This window comes from Saimiri boliviensis, chromosome 2 (genome assembly GCF_048565385.1).
Source record: "Saimiri boliviensis isolate mSaiBol1 chromosome 2, mSaiBol1.pri, whole genome shotgun sequence".
Lineage (NCBI taxonomy): Eukaryota > Metazoa > Chordata > Mammalia > Primates > Cebidae > Saimiri > Saimiri boliviensis.
In genome coordinates, this window is record NC_133450.1 from 191,275,626 (window position 1) to 191,294,815 (window position 19,190).

The 19,190-nt window shown below is 44.9% G+C and overlaps 1 non-coding gene across 1 annotated transcript; it reads left to right on the forward strand.

Moving 5' to 3' along the window:
- Positions 1–455: 455 nt before the first annotated feature.
- On the forward strand, positions 456–561 carry LOC120366463 (U6 spliceosomal RNA). The gene has a single exon (XR_005581123.1). It is a non-coding gene; the product is annotated as a U6 spliceosomal RNA (small nuclear RNA).
- The last annotated feature ends 18,629 nt before the right edge of the window (positions 562–19,190 follow it).

The following is a 19,190-nucleotide window of genomic DNA, read 5'->3' on the forward strand; positions in this document are numbered from 1 at the left end:
TTCAACAAATGCTGCTGAAGCAACTGAACGTCTATAGGCCCCCAACAACCAAACAACAAAACCTTGTCATAAGTCTCACATATGGCACAAAAATTAACTTAAAATGGACCTCAGCACTGGATGTGGTGGCTCATGTCTGTAATCTCAGCACTTTGGAAGGCCACGGCGGGAGGATCACTTGAGGTTAGGAGTTTGAGACCAACATGGCAAGACGCCATCTCTACAAAAAAATACAAAAATGTGCTGAGCATTGCGGGGTGCGCTTGTAGTCCCAGCTACTACAGAGATTGTGGTGGGAGGATTGCTTGAGGTTGGGTGATGGAGGCTGCAGCAAGCTATGACTGCACCACCGCATTCCAGCCTGGGTGACAGAGCAAAACCCTGTCCCCAAAAATAAAAAATAAGCAAATAAAAGGACCTCAGACTAAAATGTAAACATGAAACCATAAGACTTTGAGCTCATTTTGGCAACACATAAACCCAAATTGGAATGATACAAAGAAGATTAGCATGACCCCATGTAAGAATGACATAAAAACTTGTGAGCCATTTCATATTTTAAAGACAATTCTATCTCTCAATACTGTTGCATTAGCCGGACGCGGTGGCTCAAGCCTGTAATCCCAGCACTTTGGGAGGCCGAGGCGGGCAGATCACGAGGTCAAGAGATCGAGACCATCCTGGTCAACATGGTGAAACCCTGTCTCTACTAAAAATACAAAAAATTAGCTGGGCATGGTGGCGCGTGCCTGTAATCCCAGCTATTCAGGAGGCTGAGGCAGGAGAATTGCCTGAACCCAGGAGGCGGAGGTTGCGGTGAGCCGAGATCGTGCCATTGCACTCCAGCCTGGGTAACAAGAGCGAAACTCCGTCTCAAAAAAAAAAAAAAAAAAAAAATACTGTTGCATTGAGGATTTAAAAAAAAAAAAAAACCAACAATTCTATAAAAATTTTAGGAAAAAAGCACAGGAGAAAACATTTGGGATCTAGAGTGAGGTAAAGAGCTCTTAAACTCAGCCCCCTAAACATGATTCATAACAGGAAGCATTTATGGCTGGGCACGGTGGCTCACGCCTGAAATCCCAGCACTTTGGGAGGCTGAGGTGGGCAGATCACGAGGTCAGAAGTTCGAGACCAGCCTGGCCAACATGGTGAAATCCCATCTCTACTAAAAATACAAAAATTATCCAGGCGTGGTAGTGCACACCTGTAATCCCAGCTACTGGAGAGGCTGAGGCAGGAGAATCACTTCAACCCAGGAGGCATAGGCTGCAGTGAGCTGAGACTGTGCCACTGCACTCCACCCTGGGCGCAGGGCAAGACTCCGTCTCAGGAAAAAAAAAAAGAAAAAGAAAAAAAAGAGAAACATTTATATATTGGACTTCATCAAAGTTAAAAGCTTTTGCTATGCAAAAGACCTTGTAAAGAGGGGAAAAAAAAAAACAAGCTACAGCTACAGACTGGGAGAAAATATTTGCAAACCACACACCTGACAAAAGAACTAGTGTCTAGAAATAAGCAGCACTCTCAAATCTCAATAGCAAAAAAAACAAGAATAGAATTACAAAATGGGCAAAAGACACGAAAAAATTCACTGAAGAGGATATACAGAAGGCAAATAAGCGCACAAAAAGATGTTCAACGTTATTATTAGTCATTTGAGAAAGCAAATTAAAACCACAATGAGATATCACTGCACTCCTCTCAGAATGGAGAAAATAAAAAATAGCAGCAATAGCAAATGCTAGTGAGAATACAGAGAAACTGGATCAATTATATACTTCTGGTGAGAATGAAAACTCGTAGAGCCACTCTGGAAAACAATTTGGCAGTTTCTTATAAAAATGAAACATGTCGGCCGGGCGCGGTGGCTCAAGCCTGTAATCCCAGCACTTTGGGAGGCCGAGGCGGGTGGATCACAAGGTCAAGAGATCGAGACCATCTTGGTCAACATGGTGAAACCCCCTCTCTACTAAAAATACAAAAAAAATAGCTGGGCATGGTGGTGCGTGCCTGTAATCCCAGCTACTCAGGAGGCTGAGGCAGAAGAATTGCCTGAACCCAGGAGGCGGAGGTTGCGGTGAGCCGAGATCGCGCCATTGCACTCCAGCCTGGGTAACAAGAGCGAAACTCCGTCTCAAAAAAAAAAAAAAAAAAAAAAAAAAAATTAAACATGTAACTACCCCATGAGCCAGACATTACACTACTGACCATTCATTATCTCAGAGAAATGAAAACTTACGCTTATGCAAAAAGTGTGTACACAAATGTCTATAGCAGGTGTATTCATAATAGCCTCAAACTGGAAACAAAGCTGTATGTCCTTCACTAGTTAATAGTGAAGAGTTGAATAAACTGTGGTGCACCCATTCCATACCCAGTAGTAAAAAGGAACACATGGCAGGGCACAGTGGCTCGTGCCTGTAATCCCAGCACTTTGGGAGGCCCAGCTGGGTGGATCGCGAGTTCAAGACCAGCCTGACCAACACGGTGAAACCCATCTCTACTAAAATTACAAAAATTACCCGGTCATGGGGGCGCACGTCTGGAATCCCAGCTACTTAGGAGGCTGAGGTAGGCCAATTGCTTGAACCCAGGAGGGAGAAGTTCTGATGACTGAGATGGTGCCACTGCATGCCAGCCTGGGTGACAGAGCAACACTCCATCTCAAAAACTAAATTTAAAAAGGAACATACTACCCATACACAAAACCACCAGGATGAATCTTTAGGGAATCATGCTGAGGGGAAAAAGCCAGTCCCCAAGGGTTACAGAACTGCATGGTTCTGTTTATAAAACCCCTTGAAACGACACAGTTATAGAAATGGAAAACGGCCGGGTGCGGTGGCTCACGCCTGTAATCCCAGCACTTTGGGAGGCTGAGGCGGGTGGATCACGAGGTCAAAAGATAGAGACCATCCTGGTCAACATGGTGAAACCCCATCTCTACTAAAAATACAAAAAATTAGCTGGGCATGGTGGCGCGTGCCTGTAATCCCAGCTACTCAGGAGGCTGAGGCAGGAGAATTGCCTGAACACAGGAGGCGGAGGTTGCGGTGAGCCAAGATCGCGCCATTGCACTCCAGCCTGGGTAACAAGAGCGAAATTCCGTCTCAAAAAAAAAAAGAAAAAAGAAAAGAAATGGAAAACATTAGTGGTTGCCAGAGGTCAGGGAGGGGGTGTGGCTGGAGAGAAGTGGGTGTGGATATACAAATCAAAATGATGGGTTTATTGGGGTGTTACGGGGTGATTCAGAAAATCTAAGGAAAGGTCTCAAAAGAGTTGAAACTGGGCAACTCTGGGCACCTCAGTTGGCAGAAATTTATGGACTTGCCATTCCTCATGATTTCCAGGCTCCGAAGTCGTCATTAGCAGAGAGAATCATGAAGAGGAGAGAACCTGGTTAACAGAGCTTTGGAAGGATAGCCAAACATCCAGGCTGGGCACCATGAGTCACGCCTGTAATCTCAAAACTTTGGGAGGCTGAGGTGGGAGGATCACTTGAGCCCAGGAGTTTGAGACTAGCCTGGGAAACATGGTGAAAACCCATCTCTACCAAAAAAATTATCTGGGTAGGGTGGCACACTCCTGTGTTCCTAGCTACTCAGGAAACTGAGGTGGGAGGATCACGGAGCCTGGGAGTTCAAAGCTGCAGTAAGGCATGATTACGCCACTGCACTCCAGCCTGGGTGACAGAGCAAGACCCTGTCTCAAAAATAAAAAATAAATAAATTCCACATCCTTGTTATTATTTATCTTTCCAATTTTAAACATCCTAGCAAGTGCGAAGCGGTATCTCACCGTGGGTTTGTTCTGCGTTTCCTGATTGATAGCTAACTGTGTTGAGCATCTCTTCATCTGCCTATTGACCTGGAGATGATCTTTTAGCACAAGTCTGCACCAAGCTGGTCAGCCTCGGCGGGTAGAGGGCAGCATCACACAGTGGAGCCCAGGTTACTATGGAGCACTCTGGTGTCCTGGGGTTGTTTTTCAGAGATGACCCTGAGGAAGCAGTGTGGTGAGAAAGGTCTCCATTTTTTTTTTTTTTTTTTTTTTTTGAGACAGAGTCTTGCTCTATCACCCAGGCTGGAGTGCAGTGGCACCATATGGGCTCACTGCATCCTCCGCCACCCAGGTTCAAGTGATTCTCCTGCCTCAGCCTTCCAAGCAGCCAGGATTACAGTCACCCACCATCACACCGGCTAATATTTGTATTTTTAGTAGAGATGGGGTTTCACCATGTTGGCCAGACTGGTCTCGAACTCCTGACCTCAAGTGATCCTCCTGCCTCAGCCTCCCAAAGTGCTGGGATTACAGGCGTGAGCCACTATGCCCAGCGAGATTTTGAACCATCCTCCTTAGCATGGAGGAGGTTCCCAAGGACAGTGAGGGAGAAACATGAGAGCTGTGAAAGCTTTGGGTACCCTTTGAAGTTAAGGGTGAGAAGAAAATGTCAGACGCACTGTCCCAACTGGATGTGGGGAGGGGCAGGATCAGCCAAACTAGGGATGAAGCCAGTGACAGGGATAAACTGTCAAGATGAGATCTCAGGGTGGGAAGGTCCCTGCAGGTTTCAGGTGGTGGAAACAGGCCTGGGAGTTGGGGCTCAGGAATGAGACCCCTCCCTGAGTGCTTGCGCAGTGGCCTCACCTACCTCTTCTCATGCAGTCCTCACTACTGCCCTCTCGTGGTGGCTGTCTCCATTTCACAGGGGAGGACGTTGAGAAGTTCCGTGTGAAGGCACACACTCGGAGGTGAACCCCGGCCTGAATGATCCAAAACCCTGTGCATTTCTTAGGACACTGTAGTTTTCCAGCGCCCCTTAGGGACCCAGCGAGGAAAGAGGTCATTATCCTTTGGAAGGCATTTGGGGTGAGGGTTTCAGCTGAAACATCGACTCAACAGAGAGACTCTTCTTGGTCACCCATCTAAAGACGGTCCCTCTTGCCAGGCGTGGTGGCTCACGCCTGTAATCCCAGCACTTCGGGAGGCCGAGGCGGGTGGATCACGACGAGGTCAGGAGTTTGAGATCAGCCTGACCTACATGGTGAAACCCCATCTCTACTAAAAATACAAAAAGTTAGCCTGGTGTGCTGGCGCATGCCTGTAATCCTAGCTACTCAGGAGTCTAGGAGAATTGCTGGAACCCAGGAGGCGGAGGTTGCAGTGAGCCAAGATCAACCCGCTGCACTCCAGCCTGGGAGACAGAGCAAGACTCTGTCTCAGGAAAAAAAAAAAAAAAAAGAAGTCCCTTTCCTAATTTCTCACATGGTATTCAATTAGTTTCTTAACTGTCCTCATCATAATTCAGGATCATATATTTATCTGTGGATATAGCTCACTTTTATTGTAAACTAGTTTGTAGCAAAAGGACCATGGCAGCCGCTTTTGTTCTGCGTTCTATCCCCAGCACTTGCTGTGGTACCAGGCATGCAGCAGGCACTTGAAACTGCCTTGGTGGATGCAGCAGTGGGGTACACTGGAAAATGGAGGCGAGTGGGGGTGTCACAGGTCACAAGCCTCCATCAGAGACTGTAGGTATTGACTTTCACCTCCCACACCCTCCAGAGCGTGGAGGGTTTGCTCTCTCAGGGACAGTATAAAAACAATGCTTATGTTACAGGGATGAGAACCAAGTTTGGGGAAGCAGGAAGCAGCATGGGCAAGGGTGAGACCAGCAAGGGTGTGATCAGCAAAGGTGCCCAAAAATAGGACAACAGACAGCCCTGGGAGAAGCAGGCTCTTTGGCCACATGACCTCGGGGCAGGCCCTTGGCAGTTGGGGTTGGGCAGCTAGGGTGGCTCCATGTCTCACTTCTTCCACTGAGGAACTGGCAAGGAAGCTGACTTCAGCAACAACTTAGGGAACAGTCATGTTCACCCAAGGGGCAGAGTGTGGGCTGAGAACAGATGCAGTCAGTTACGCCTCAGTCATCACTGCCATATTTTCTCTTCTGCACTTGCTCATTCAGAAAACGTTTGTTGGCATCTGCTGTGTATAAAACGTCCTTGTAACCCAACACTTTGGGATTACAAGGAGGATCACCTGAGGTCAAGAGTTTGAGACCAGCCTGGCCAACAGGTGAAACTCTATCTCTACTAAAAATACAAAAATTAGCCGGGTGTGGTGGCACATGCCTATAGTCCCAGCTACTTGGGAAGCTGAGGCAAGAGAATCACAGGAACCTGGGAGGTGGAGGTTGCAGTGAGCCAAGATCGTGCCATGGCCCTCCAGCCTAGGTGACAGAGTGAGATGCCATCAAAAAAAAAAAAAAAAAAAAAAGAAGTCCTATGCTTGGTGCCGGGCATAGAGTAGGAGAGACTCCACGCTCTAATCTCAAGGAGCTCCTGGCTCATAGGACACAGTGACAATACAAGGCTCCAGGCAACCTCCGGCAGAGGCCTGACCTGACTTGTTACCTTGTCTCTCTAGGGCTTTGCCCTGAGTTCAGTGCTGGGAAGGTGCTCCAGATGGTTCCTTACCTAAAGGCACCTACTCTCGAGAGGGAATGACAGACAAAAGAGGCAAATGGGCAAGGGTGAGACCAGCAAGGGTATGATCAGCAAAGGTGCCCCAAAATAGGACAACAGACAGCCCTGGGAGAAGCAGGCTCTCAAAATGATGACACAAAGGATAATGGGTGAAGAAGGGGCTGGGTGTGGTGGCCCACACCTTTAATCCCAGCACTTTGGGAGGCCAAGTGTTCAAGATCAGCCTGGCCAACATGGTGAAACCCTAACTCTACTAAAAATACAAAAATTACCTAGGCGTGGTAGCAGGTACCTGTAATTCCAGTTACTTGGGAGGCTGGGCAGGAGAATCACTTGAACCTAGGAGGTGGAGGTCTGCAGTGAGCTGAGATCACGCCACTGCACTCCAGCCTGGGCAACAGAACAAGATTCCATCTCCAAAAAAAAAAAAAAAGTGAAGAGAGTCTTGTGGGAGCCTATCTGGGGAGAGTTGAGAAGGTTCTAAGAGAAAGCGGCTTGTGCACTGAAGAACCTGCAGACAGTAGCCAGGCGAGGCTCAGTGTGGTGAGGGTAGAGGAGTGGGAGTGTGTGCGAACAGGAAACAGGCTGTGCCCAGGCCTGGAGGTGACAGAACATGATCCTCTAGGGAACTCAAAATAGCTCCGTGTAGCTGGAGCACAGAGTAGCAAAAAATGAGGCAGGAGTCCTAAAGGCTGGAAGAAGTTTTCTAGGAGCCAGCTTCAAAAGGAGCTTGGCACAGCTGGGGTAGCCACCATGGCCTCAGACTCTAAAGGGTCGAATCTGGAAACTGGGCCCTCATCCTCACTTGACCCCATGACCCAGCACTCTGTGCACTCCAGCTTCTCCAAACTAAGTTCTTCCTTGCCCTCTCCTGATAACAACAGGAAAGCATCCCTCATTGGTTTTAATTTATTGCTGTTATTTTTCTTTGAGATGGGATCTCATAATGTTGCCCAGGCTGGCCTCTAACTCTTGGGCTCAAGCAATTTTCATGGCCTCAACCTCCTAAGTAGCTGGAAGGCTACAAGTGCATGCCACTGCACCTGACTCTATTTTTATTATTTTAATTTTAATTTAACTTTATTTTATTTTTAAGAGAGAGTCCTGCTGTGTCACCCAGGCTGGAGTGCAGTGGTGCTGTCTGGGCTCACTGCAACCTCCACCTCCCAGGTTCAAGCGATTCTCCTGCCTCAGCCTCCCGAGTAGCTGGGATTACAGGTGTGAGCACTACACCCAGCTAAATTTTTGTATTTTTAGTAGAGAGGGGTTTCACCATGTTGGTCAGGATGGTCTTGAACTCCTAACCTCAAGTGATCTGCTCACCTCGGCCTCCCAGAGTGCTGGGACTACAGGTATAAGCCACCCAGCCTGGCCTAATTTAATTTTAAAGACCTTCCTACCTGTTCTTATCCATTTGGACAGATTGAACATTGATTCATTACCCAAGCAGAACAAGCACCAGAAACTGACTTTAAATCCAAGAACAAGAGTGGAATGAAAACTGTGCCCTTTCTTCTTTACTATAGCAAGACAAAGTATTATGTTAATTTTTTGAAAATTTTTATTTAGTCACAAATGAGCCTAACTTGCTTTTATGAGACAACTATTTTTTAAATGTGATTTCTTTTTTCCTTTAATTTCCACTTATTCACAAATTATGCAAAACCACAATACAATAGCTTTCTTCAGTCAAAAGTGACTGAGTTACTTTAGTGCTGGATTTCATTTTCTCTGTGATCAGAGTCTGCTGCTCAGCCTCACCCCAGAATGTGGAAGGCTATTTAAACCTGTGACAAAAAATACATGCCATCCAGGGTAGCGCACCCACATCCCGTGTATAAGTGAACCTGTTTCAACCTTTTTCTTTCTTTCTTTCTTTCTTTCTTTCTTTCTTTTTTAAGAGACAGAGAGAGTCTCACTCTACTGCCCAGGCTGGAGGGCAGTAGCATGATCATGGCTCACTGCAGCCTCCAGCTCTGGAGGCTTAAGCAATCCTCCTGCTTTAGCCTCTTGGGTAGCTGGGACTGAAACTGCCTTTGCAAAATTATGACTGAGACAGTGAAAGAGATCTATCTAAAATAACTGACTCCAACTTGCTTCTAACCTCCAAGCTGTCCTTGTTCATTCCTGGGTGTAGCCTGAACTAACTTTGGGAGAAACTGAGTTTATAGTTTAAACAAAGATGATAACAGCCCTGCCCCACAGCAGACCTCCTTGCCTGGGCTCTAAATTGCCTTTGTAGGACTAACATTAGCTATAAGATTAGAAATTATGGTTTAGGAATCAGGCAGCCGGAGGACACAAGATTCTGACCCTCCCTAAACTGCTCCTAAGATCAGTGCTTGAGATACTTTGCAGACCCTGCACTTGATAGATCACGGGGTAACACCCAGATCAATAAACTGGCTCATCTGATCTTGTGGCCCCCCACACAGGAACTGACTCAGTGCAAGAAGCTGGCTCCGGCATTAGTATTCTCTCTCTCCTTTTTTTTTTGAAACAGTCTTGCTCTGTTGCCCAGGCTGGAATGGAGTAGCACAATCTCAGTTCACTGCAACCTCCACCTCCCAGGTTCAAGCGATTCTCATGCCTCAGCATCCCTAGTATCTGTGACTACAGGCACACGCTACTACGCTCAGATGATTTTTTTGTATTTTTAGTACAGACAGGGTTTCACCATGTTGTCAAGGTTGGTCTCAGATTCCTGGACTCAAGTGAGCCACCCACCTCGGTCTGCCAAAGTGCTGCAATTACAGGTTTGAGCCACTGTTCCTGGTCAGTATTCTCATCTACAGTTTTAGTACAGTATTTAAGGGAACAGCGTACTATAAGGTAAATAATGAGTTCTAGGATGAGGAATGAAATTCCCAGTTTTTTTTTTTTTTTTTTTTTTTTTGAGACGGAGTTTCGCTCTTGTTACCCAGGCTGGAGTGCAATGGTGCGATCTCGGCTCACCTCAACTTCCGCCTCCTGGGTTCAGGCAATTCTCCTGCCTCAGCCTCCTAAGTAGCTGGGATTACAGGCACGTGCCACCATGCCCAGCTGATTTTTTGTATTTTTAGTAGAGACGGGGTTTCACCATGTTGACCAGGATGGTCTTGATCTCTTGACCTCGTGATCCACCTGACTTGGCTTCCCAAAGTGCTGGGATTACAGGCGTGAGCCACCGCGCCCGGCCTTGTTTTTTTTTTTTTGAGATGGAGTCTCCCTGTCGCCAGGATGGAGTGCAGTGGCGTGATCTTGACTCACTGCAACCTCTGACTCCCTGGTTCAAGCAATTCTCCTGCCCTAGCCTCCCTAGTAGCTGGGATTACAGGCATGTGCCACCATGCCAAGCCATTTTTCAAATTCTTAGTAGAAACAGGGTTTCACCATTTTTCCCAGGATGGTCTTGATCTCCTGACCTTGTGATCCATCCACCTCAGCCTCCCAAAGTGCTGGGATTACAGGTGTGAGCCACCACGCCCAGCCTATAGTTGTTTTTGAAGCATAATTTTTCTCCCTCCATTCCCCATTTTTATTAAAGATAAATCATATTAGGTCAAATTTACTTGTAAAATAGGTTTTAGTCTTATTATACTTGGTCTGATTATTTGCACAAAGTGCAGCAAGAATAATTATTTGTCATCTAGGCTCTTTTTAAAATGGGCTTTGCTGGAACTTTCTTCTATAAGGAATCTCAGACTGTACTTTTTAAATCCTTGAAGCCCAGCCATGGGTTTCTACTCTCAACACCTCTGTGAGTTGGGTAAATTCCTCTCCTCTTGAGATCCCAAGATGAGCTGGGGCTCCTGGGCCTGTCAAAAAGTGACGTTCCATACCTACCACAGGTCAGGGACTGGGTAGACAGAGTATGTGGCCAGTTTTCCTGAGGGGCTTTTATTAGCACTATATGTCAAATTTGATTCCTTAAAGGAAAGCACACCATTCCAGTCAAAGCCTTGGTGGAAGACATGGTTTCTCCAATTGTGTCCTGTTATGAAGAAAACAAATTCTTGGCCGGGCGCGGTGGCTCAAGCCTGTAATCCCAGCACTTTGGGAGGCCGAGGCGGGTGAATCACGAGGTCGAGAGATCAAGACCATCCTGGTCAACATGGTGAAACCCCGTCTCTACTAAAAATACAAAAAATTAGCTGGGCATGGTGGCGTGTGCCTGTAATCCCAGCTACTCAGGAGGCTGAGGCAGGAGAATTGCCTGAACCCAGGAGGCGGAGGTTGCGGTGAGCCGAGATCGCGCCATTGCACTCCAGCCTGGGTAACAAGAGCGAAACTCTGTCTCAAAAAAAAAAAAAAAAAAAAAAGAAAACAAATTCTTATTGCACTTATGCAAATAACTATAGAGTTGAGTACAGTGAGTCCCAAGTTTCTCTTCAAATGATCAGCATGTTCAGTCTCCATGTTCTTTGTTCTCCATTTAAAAGTTTAATTTCCTCATTCTCTTTGTCTCCTTGCCCCTAGTTTCACTAAACGACCTCTCCACGAGCGCTAAATCAATAGTTCATATTTGTTTCCCTGGTTACCTGCACCCACTCCTCTTGCTGAAACCGTGCGTCCCCCTCGCACATCCCCCTCCTAACCTAAATATTTAGAGTCCTGACTCATCCTAGTCACCTTCTCCATCCTGAGTCACCCCGGTCACCTGCCCTGACCTGAGTCACCTCTAGTCACCTGCTTGGTAACCATCTTTCCCGCTGAAACTACTCACCCTGCCACTCTGGCTGGTATCCCTGCTCTCTTTAAAATAGCCAATTGGAATTAGCTTAGACTATGTGGTCCAACCCTCGCCAATAGGGGAATAACACAGCAGTAGGGGCTACCTGCATCAAGAGTAATAACCCCTTCCCCTCCCTTGTTCAGGTGTGTTCTCACCATTGCTCCATCCATGAGACACACCTTTCTATAGAAGCAAATTGCCTTGCTAAGAAAATTTATATTTGAGTATTATTTCTTTTGTGGGACTGGAAGTTTATTTATAACATATAATGTTGTAAGTTGAGAATACTCACAAATAATTTCTAAATTCTGGAGACATCAGGTAGAGTGTGTGAACCCCAAATATCTGAAACATGTCTTAGTCAATTTAGGAAGTTTATTTTGCAAAAGTTAAGAATGTACCCATGACAGAGCCTCAAGAGGTCCCAACAGAATGTGCCAAGCGGTCAGGGTACAGCTTGCTTTTATACATTTTAGGGATACATGAGGCATCAATCAGTATGTGTAAGATGTACATTGGTTTGGTTTGACAAGGCGGGACAACTTGTAGTGTGGGCTTCCAGGTTAGAAGTAGATAAAAGACAAAAGGTTGCATTCTTTTGAGTCCTTAGGCCTTTCACTGAATACACAATTTTAGTCTGGCTCAGTGAATCTGCATTTTTATAGAAACAATAGGGCAGAGGAAGCAATCAGAGATGTCTCAGGTGAGCCTTAGAGGGATGACTTTGAATTCTGTCTGTCCTTTGTCCACAAGGAATTTCCCTGTAGGCAAAGAAAAAGGTAAGTAGCTTTTTATCTTTGTAGCTATCTTATTTGGGAATAAAATGGGAGGCAGGTTTGCCCTAAGCAGTTCTCAGCCTGACTCTTCCCTTTGGCTTAGTGATTTCAGGGGCCCCAAGATTAATTTTTCTTTCACAAAGAAAGTAATATGTCCCAAATTTTGCTCACATTGGCTCTCCATGAGAGTCCTGGAGGTCTGGTTTTTTCCTTCATTCCAATAGCACAATTTTTAAAGTTATCGAGAGAACTTTATTCAAGAATATCCAGCAGAGTCCCTTATCTAATTATAAACTGCCTTTTGAATAGGATCAAAACAAGACAACAATTATCTGAGTATGACAAAAGTCAGAATAGTCGCTTTTTTTTTTGGAGATAGAATCTTACTCTGTTGCCCAGGGCTGGAGTGCAGTGGCCAGATCTCAGCTCACTGCCACCTCTGCCTCCTGGGCTCAAGCAATCTTCCCAACTCAGCCTCTCAAGTAGCTGTTACCACAGGCACATACCACCACATCCAGCTGATTTTTGTATTTTTTGTAGAGCTGGGTTTTTGTCATGCTGCCCAGGCTAATCCCAAACTCCCAGGCTCAAGTGATCTATCTGCCTCAGCCTCCCAAAGTGCTGGGATTACAGGCGTGAGCCATCATGCTTGGTCTTATTATCTTTTAATATTATATAAACTTATTTTTCAAAAGAGAAAACCAAATTTTATGTTTGCATTTGTGCATCTTTAGTGCTAAAGCTAGTTTTTAATATAATTCCATATATCTATCCAGTTTTAATTAAATCTGACCATAAGGTAAGATTTTTATAAACTCTTCAGAATCCTTTACAATTTTTCATGTTCCAGATTAATTTTCTAAGAAAACCCTGTTATTCATACACATGGGCCCAGATTCTGGCCCCACATCAGTGTTCTTCCATTTTAATGTTCAACCTACAGAAAAAACTAAATAATCCCCTTCAAATCTTAGCCAACATACTCATAGCCACAGAATTTTCTTTACAAGATTAACACTTCACAATCCCCCCATCTTTTTTTTTTTTTTTTTTTTTTTTTTTTTGAGAGGGACTCTTGCTCTGTTGCCCAGGCTGGAGTGCAGTGGCATGATCTCAGCTCACTGCAACCTCTCCCTCTCACATTCAAGTTATTCTCCTACCTCAGCCTCATAAGTAGCTGCAATTACAGGCATGTGCCACAATGCCCAGATAATTTTTATATTTTTAATAGAGACAGGATTTCACCATATTGGCCAGGCTGGTCTCAAACTTCTCACCTCATGTGATCTGCCCACCTTGGCCTCCCGAAGTGCTGGGATTACAAGTGTGAGCCACTATGGCTGGCCAACCCTTTTTAATTTGCTTAAAACTTCAGCATTTTTTTCTTTAATAATTCTTTCACTCTCTAGGCAAACATTGAATTCCCATGCCTTCTTATAATGTACTGGCAAAAATATAGTCTACTTTCTTTACACACCTTATATGTAAAACTGTTTCTCCAGTAGTCTCAATTACATGTTACAATGTGAACTTTTGGCAACTTTTATTTTTTGTGAAAAACCTAATAAATATGTGATTTTAATTATGTACTAGGTGTGGAGCCTAGGACATCAGACAGAAGCACAGATAAGATCTGACTCTTTCCAGCAGAGCTGGGGTTATGTCTAACCCTACATGTCCTCAGGCCTTATCTAGAATCTAATGGCTCCAAAACAGGTAAGTTGGACAATTTTCAAAAGTCAAAGAAACAGTTTATAACCTTAAAGCATTTAGCAGGTATAACATTTGACCTTAATCTAGACCAAATGTCTAAATTTTGAAGAGATTTTAAATTTTACAATAATCTTTAAAATTGTTATTTTCCAAAGATTACTAAATTCATGTGAACAAAAAGGCATTAAAGTTTCTATTTTTCTGACAAAATATTTAAGTGCTTATTTTTTTTTTTTTTTGAGACAGAGTCTCGCTCTTTTGCCAGGTGCCAGACTGTAGCACAGTGGCACAATCTCAGCTCACTGCAATCTCCACCTCCTGTGTTCAAGCAATTCTCCAGCCTCAGCCTCCCAAGTAGCTGGGACTATAGTCTTGCACCACCATGACCAGCTAATTTTTGTATTTTTTAGTAGAGATGGAGTTTCACCATGTTGGCCAGTATGGTCTCGATCTCTTCACCTTGTGATCTGCCCTCCTCAGCCTCCCAAAGTGCTGGAATTACAGGCATGAGCCACCTCGTTCAGCCTTATTTTTAACCCAATTAATTAAGTGCTTATTTTTAATCCAATTAATCAGAGCTCTTTCATATGTAAACACCACACAAACACATATAAATATACAGACAGAAGACGATCCAGTAGTTGTAAGATTTTTCATTTGCCAGTTTCTTAATTGGATTACTGGGTTCAAGGTTGAGCCCTTGGAGGAACAGGGCCAGGAAAGCATGAAGTTTCTATGACCTAATAAGCAGCCACAGCTGGAAGGTAAAAAGCAGATCTCTAAAATTAAGGGTCCCGTTTTTATACTGAATCTTGGATCCCCAAAAAGGAGGAAAATGCTACCGGAGAAGACAGTGCAATGCTCCTACTATGCATTTCATTGCAAGGCAACCCAAAGCCAAACAGCTCATTTTGTAATCAGCCCATGCCCTTTGGGAGTCCCATATCTCAGCAGGTGTTGGTGGTGGGGTGAAGATGTATCCATGCCTCTAAGTGATCAAGATCACGTGTCTTTGATCTAAGCATGCAAAGAGCCAAGTAACCATCCTAAATGCCATTAGTCATTCCTTAAAATATATTTCCCACCTGGTTATTACACATCAAGGCTAAAAACTCTCTTACAATGCAAAGTAATTTTGGATACCCCTCCAAAGTCGAAAGTGTCAGGTGACGGAATGTGAAACAGAACAGAGCTTTAGATTTTGAAAGGACTCTATTCTCCGTCAATTTCTGGGGTTCCATGAGGAAAACAGAGGTTTTTCCCAGAATGGGTTTACATTCTGTGACACCGCCTCTGTTTTTCCCCAGGAGCTCCAGGCTGTTGGTAATCATCTTAGGTTCTTTTGTGTGGGCATCAAGAATGGTAAGAAGACAAAATGGAGAAAAACAACTCAATTGAGAAGAAAAAGAACTTTTTCTTTTCTTTCGGAAAATTAAGATCCAAGAAGAGAAAAGAAAACAAACATAAAGGCTTTTTAAATACATGTATAGTTTGGCTATCCATGTTTTATTAAGCTAATTGTAACCACAGAGCTTTTTCTTAAAAAATCTTTTTAAATCTTTTAATACCAGACTCTATCGAGGACAGCCAACGTTTCTGGCTTTGTATTCTACCATAGGTAACCTCCCATGTGAAATTAATACATATTAATTAAAGTCATAACTTAACCATGGATGCATAAACTGTCTTAAAGAGATGGTAAGGTTTTTGTTTTTGTTTTAAACAATAATTAGAATCTCCACAAAGGTAGTTCAGCAAAGTAAAAATAAAGACAGGAAATCAGAATCAGTTCATGGAAAATAGTCAATAAATGGCAAAAAGTTACACAGATAACAAACCAGAAAGGACTCACTCCCTAAGCCCCTAAGCCAAGAATTGAACCTGGGCCACCACTGTCAAATGCCAAAGCCTTAGTACCGCGCTACCACATTCAGTGTTTTCTATTGCTCTTCCTAGAAGGAAGATTTTGAGCTTGCTTTTAACTACTCAAGATAATTTTCAGGGCTATGTCATAAACCCCAAAATTCCTGTCCTCTGGATGGCAGAATCCAAGATAAAGTATCCTCACATGGTCACAAGGTTAAGTTCAAGGACATAAAACAACATGACAGAGAAACTTTATCTAGTATTGGTTTCAGAGACCCACAGCAAAGTTTGAAAATGACCAGCCTGCTGAATTAGTTTGGACAGTTGGCTTATTGGGCTCCTAAGTCCACGTTCTATCCTGTGATACCCCCTCCACTATAGAACGACACAGAAAAAAAATGTATAGTACTAAGTACACCAGATTTTCTGTAGCCTAAGAATAGTCTCATAAGTCTTTTTTCTATTGGCTGGTAAGAAGTTCTTACCCTTTTTGCCAGCATACCAGGTTTCTAGGTTCCCTTTCTCTGCAGCTTCCGGAAGAACAGAGCTGCCTTCCCCCCAACCCCCAAATGGCTACAAGTTCTGAGGATTTTAAACATTTACTTTTTTTTTTTCCTTTCTTTTTGAGACGGAGTCTTGCTCCAGGCTGGAGAGCAGTGGCATGATCTCCGCTCACGGAGGAGCCTTTGATGACTGTTCACTATGCTATAGCTGTGGGGGCCAAGCCCCACTACCAAAAAAAAAAAAAAAAAAAAAAAAAAAAAAAAAATCCTTTCCTGTTTTATGGAACCATAGGCAAAGCTTCTCAACTTCGTAAGATGCTGCCCGATAGGCTGCATAGGAAACCGAATTAACATTTTCCATCCCAGCCGAAGCAAAATACACATAACCAAACAGACAGGAGTTACCTCATTTGGCTCCCAATATCAACCTGGCAAGGCTCAAACTTTCTTCTTTTGCTCTCTATCATCTTTGATCCACTCAAAGTGGGGAGGGGCGGCCTCAACGAGTAGTCTCTGGGCAAGACAAAGAGCAGACAGTTACCCCTTAACAGTCAGGCCTGTTAAGCTTTTTTTTCAGGGCTCACTGAATTTGAGCAGATTTACAGAGGGTTCTCTGAGTTAAGCCTGCTGGACTTGCATCAGCAATTCCTTCAGGGATCCCTCCACATATACAAATACACACACAAAGACAAGACGGACAGACAGCCTTCCAAGCTAAGATCCCTAACCAAGAATTCCAAGAGTGTTCCTTCCAAACTGTCCTCCCATCCTCCATCTGAGAAACCTCCCCAAAATCTTACTGATTGAGGAGAAGTCTCCAGAACCAAGACTCTTCCTACTAATTAGGGAGAGCCAACCAAGACCCCTAAAGGAGCTGAACCAACTGGGAGAAGGAAAGGGGCGTTGGCAGCGCCTAGAATACTCACCAAATCAGACACCCCATAATGGGGCTACAGCTGCAGACATGCCATGACGGTGGTACAAACAGACACTGTGATGGGGTTACAGTTACAGGCACCCCATGGTGGAACTACAGACAGACACCTCGCCATGGAGCTATAGTTATGGAACATCTCCCCAGGACAATTTCTCTATTGCAAAATGTACTCCATACACATTGGGCTAGCAGTGCCCTGCCGATAGAGATGATGCCAAAATCAGCCCCTAGTCTAAAACTAGGTGGCCGCTTGGGCTGGCCTCTGGATCCATTGCCAGAGGAGGTCTACAGAACCAGAGGCAGGTGGCACGAGAGTAATCCCAAAGGAGCCCCCAGATATGTAACTGCTCAAGGGGTTCACCATACACACTGCCTACAAAGAGCTGATTTATCAAGATAGGGGAATTGCAATACAGTAATTCATGCAGAGCAGCTGTGCAGGAGACTGGAGTTTTATTATTACTCAAATCAGCTTCTCCTAGCGTTTGGATCAGAGTTTTTTTGTGTGTTTTTTGTTTGTTTTTTTGAGATGGAGTTTTACTCTTGTTGCCCAGGCTGGAGTATGATGGCGCGATCTTGACTCACTGCAACCTCCACCTCCCAGGTTCAGGTGATTCTCCTGCCTCAACCTCCCAAGTAGCTGAGATTACAGGCACCTGCCACCACACCTGGCTAATTTTGTAGTTTTAGTAGAGACGGGGTTTCAACATGTTGGCCGGGCTGGTCTCGAACTCCTGACCTCAGGTTATCCACCTGCCTCAGCCTCCCAAAGGGCTAGTATTACAGGTGTGAGCCTTTGCACCCCACCTCAAGGATAGGAGTTTTTTTTGTTTGTTTGTTTGTTTGTTTGTTTGTTTTTTTTTTTTTTTTTGAGACGGAGTTTCGCTCTTGTTACCCAGGCTGGAGTGCAATGGCGCGATCTTGGCTCACCACAACCTCCCCCTCCCGGATTCAGGCAATTCTCCTGCCTCAGCCTCCTGAGTAGCTGGGATTACAGGCACGTGCCACCATGCCCAGCTAATTTTTTGTATTTTTAGTAGAGACGGGGTTTCGCCATGTTGACCAGGATGGTCTCGATCTCTCGACCTCGTGATCCACCCGCCTCGGCCTCCCAAAGTGCTGGGATTACAAGCTTGAGCCACCGCGCCCGGCCAAGGATAGGAGTTTTTAAGCATAATTTGGTGAGTCAAGAGAGGCCAGTGTGCTGGGAGTGCTGATTGGTTGTGTTGGAGATAAAATCATAGAAAGTCAAAGCTGTCTTCTTGTGCCAAATCAGTTCCTGGGTTGGGGCCACAAGATTAGATAAACCGGTTTATCAGTCTGGTGGGGCCAGCTGATCCATCAAGTGCAGGGTCTGCAAAATATCTCAAGCTTAGGTTTTACAACAGTGATGTTATCCCCAAGAGCAATCTGAGGAGGGTCAGAATCTTGTAGCCTCCAGCTGCATGAATCCTAAATTTCCAATCTTGTGGCCAATTTGTTAGTCCTACAAAGGCAGTCTAATCCCCAGGCAAGAAGGAGGTTTATTTTGGGAAAGGACTGTTACTTTGTTTTTTTTTTTTGTTGTTGTTTTTTGAAACGGGAGTTTTTCCGCTCTTGTTACCAAGGCTGGAGTGCAATGGCGCGCTCTTGGCTCACCGCAACTTCCACCTCCTGGGTTCAGGCCATTCTCCTGCCTCAGCCTCCTGCGTAGCTGGGATTACAGGCACGCCCCACCATGCCCAGCTAATTTTTTGTATTTTTAGTAGAGACGGGGTTTCACTATGTTGACCAGGATGGTCTCGATCTCTTGACCTCGTGATCCACCCGCCTCGGCCTCCCAAAGTGCTGGGATTACAGGCGTGAGCCACCGCACCCGGCACCTTGTTTTACTTTTTATTTTATTTATTTATTTTTGAGACAGAGTCTTGCTGGGTCACCCAGGCTAGGGTGCAGTGGTGTGATCTAGGCTCACTGCAACCACCGCCTCCTGGGCTCGAGTGATTCTCCTGCCTCAGCCTCCTGAGTAGCTGGATTACAGGAACCTGCCACCATGCCTGGCCTAATTTTTTTCATTTTTAGTAGAGACAGGATTTTGCCATGTTGGCCAGGCTGGTCTCAAACTCTTGGCCTTAAGTCATCTGCCCACCTTGGCCTCCCAAAATGCTGGAATTACAGGCGTGAGGCACTATTCCTGGCCCTTCGTTTTAA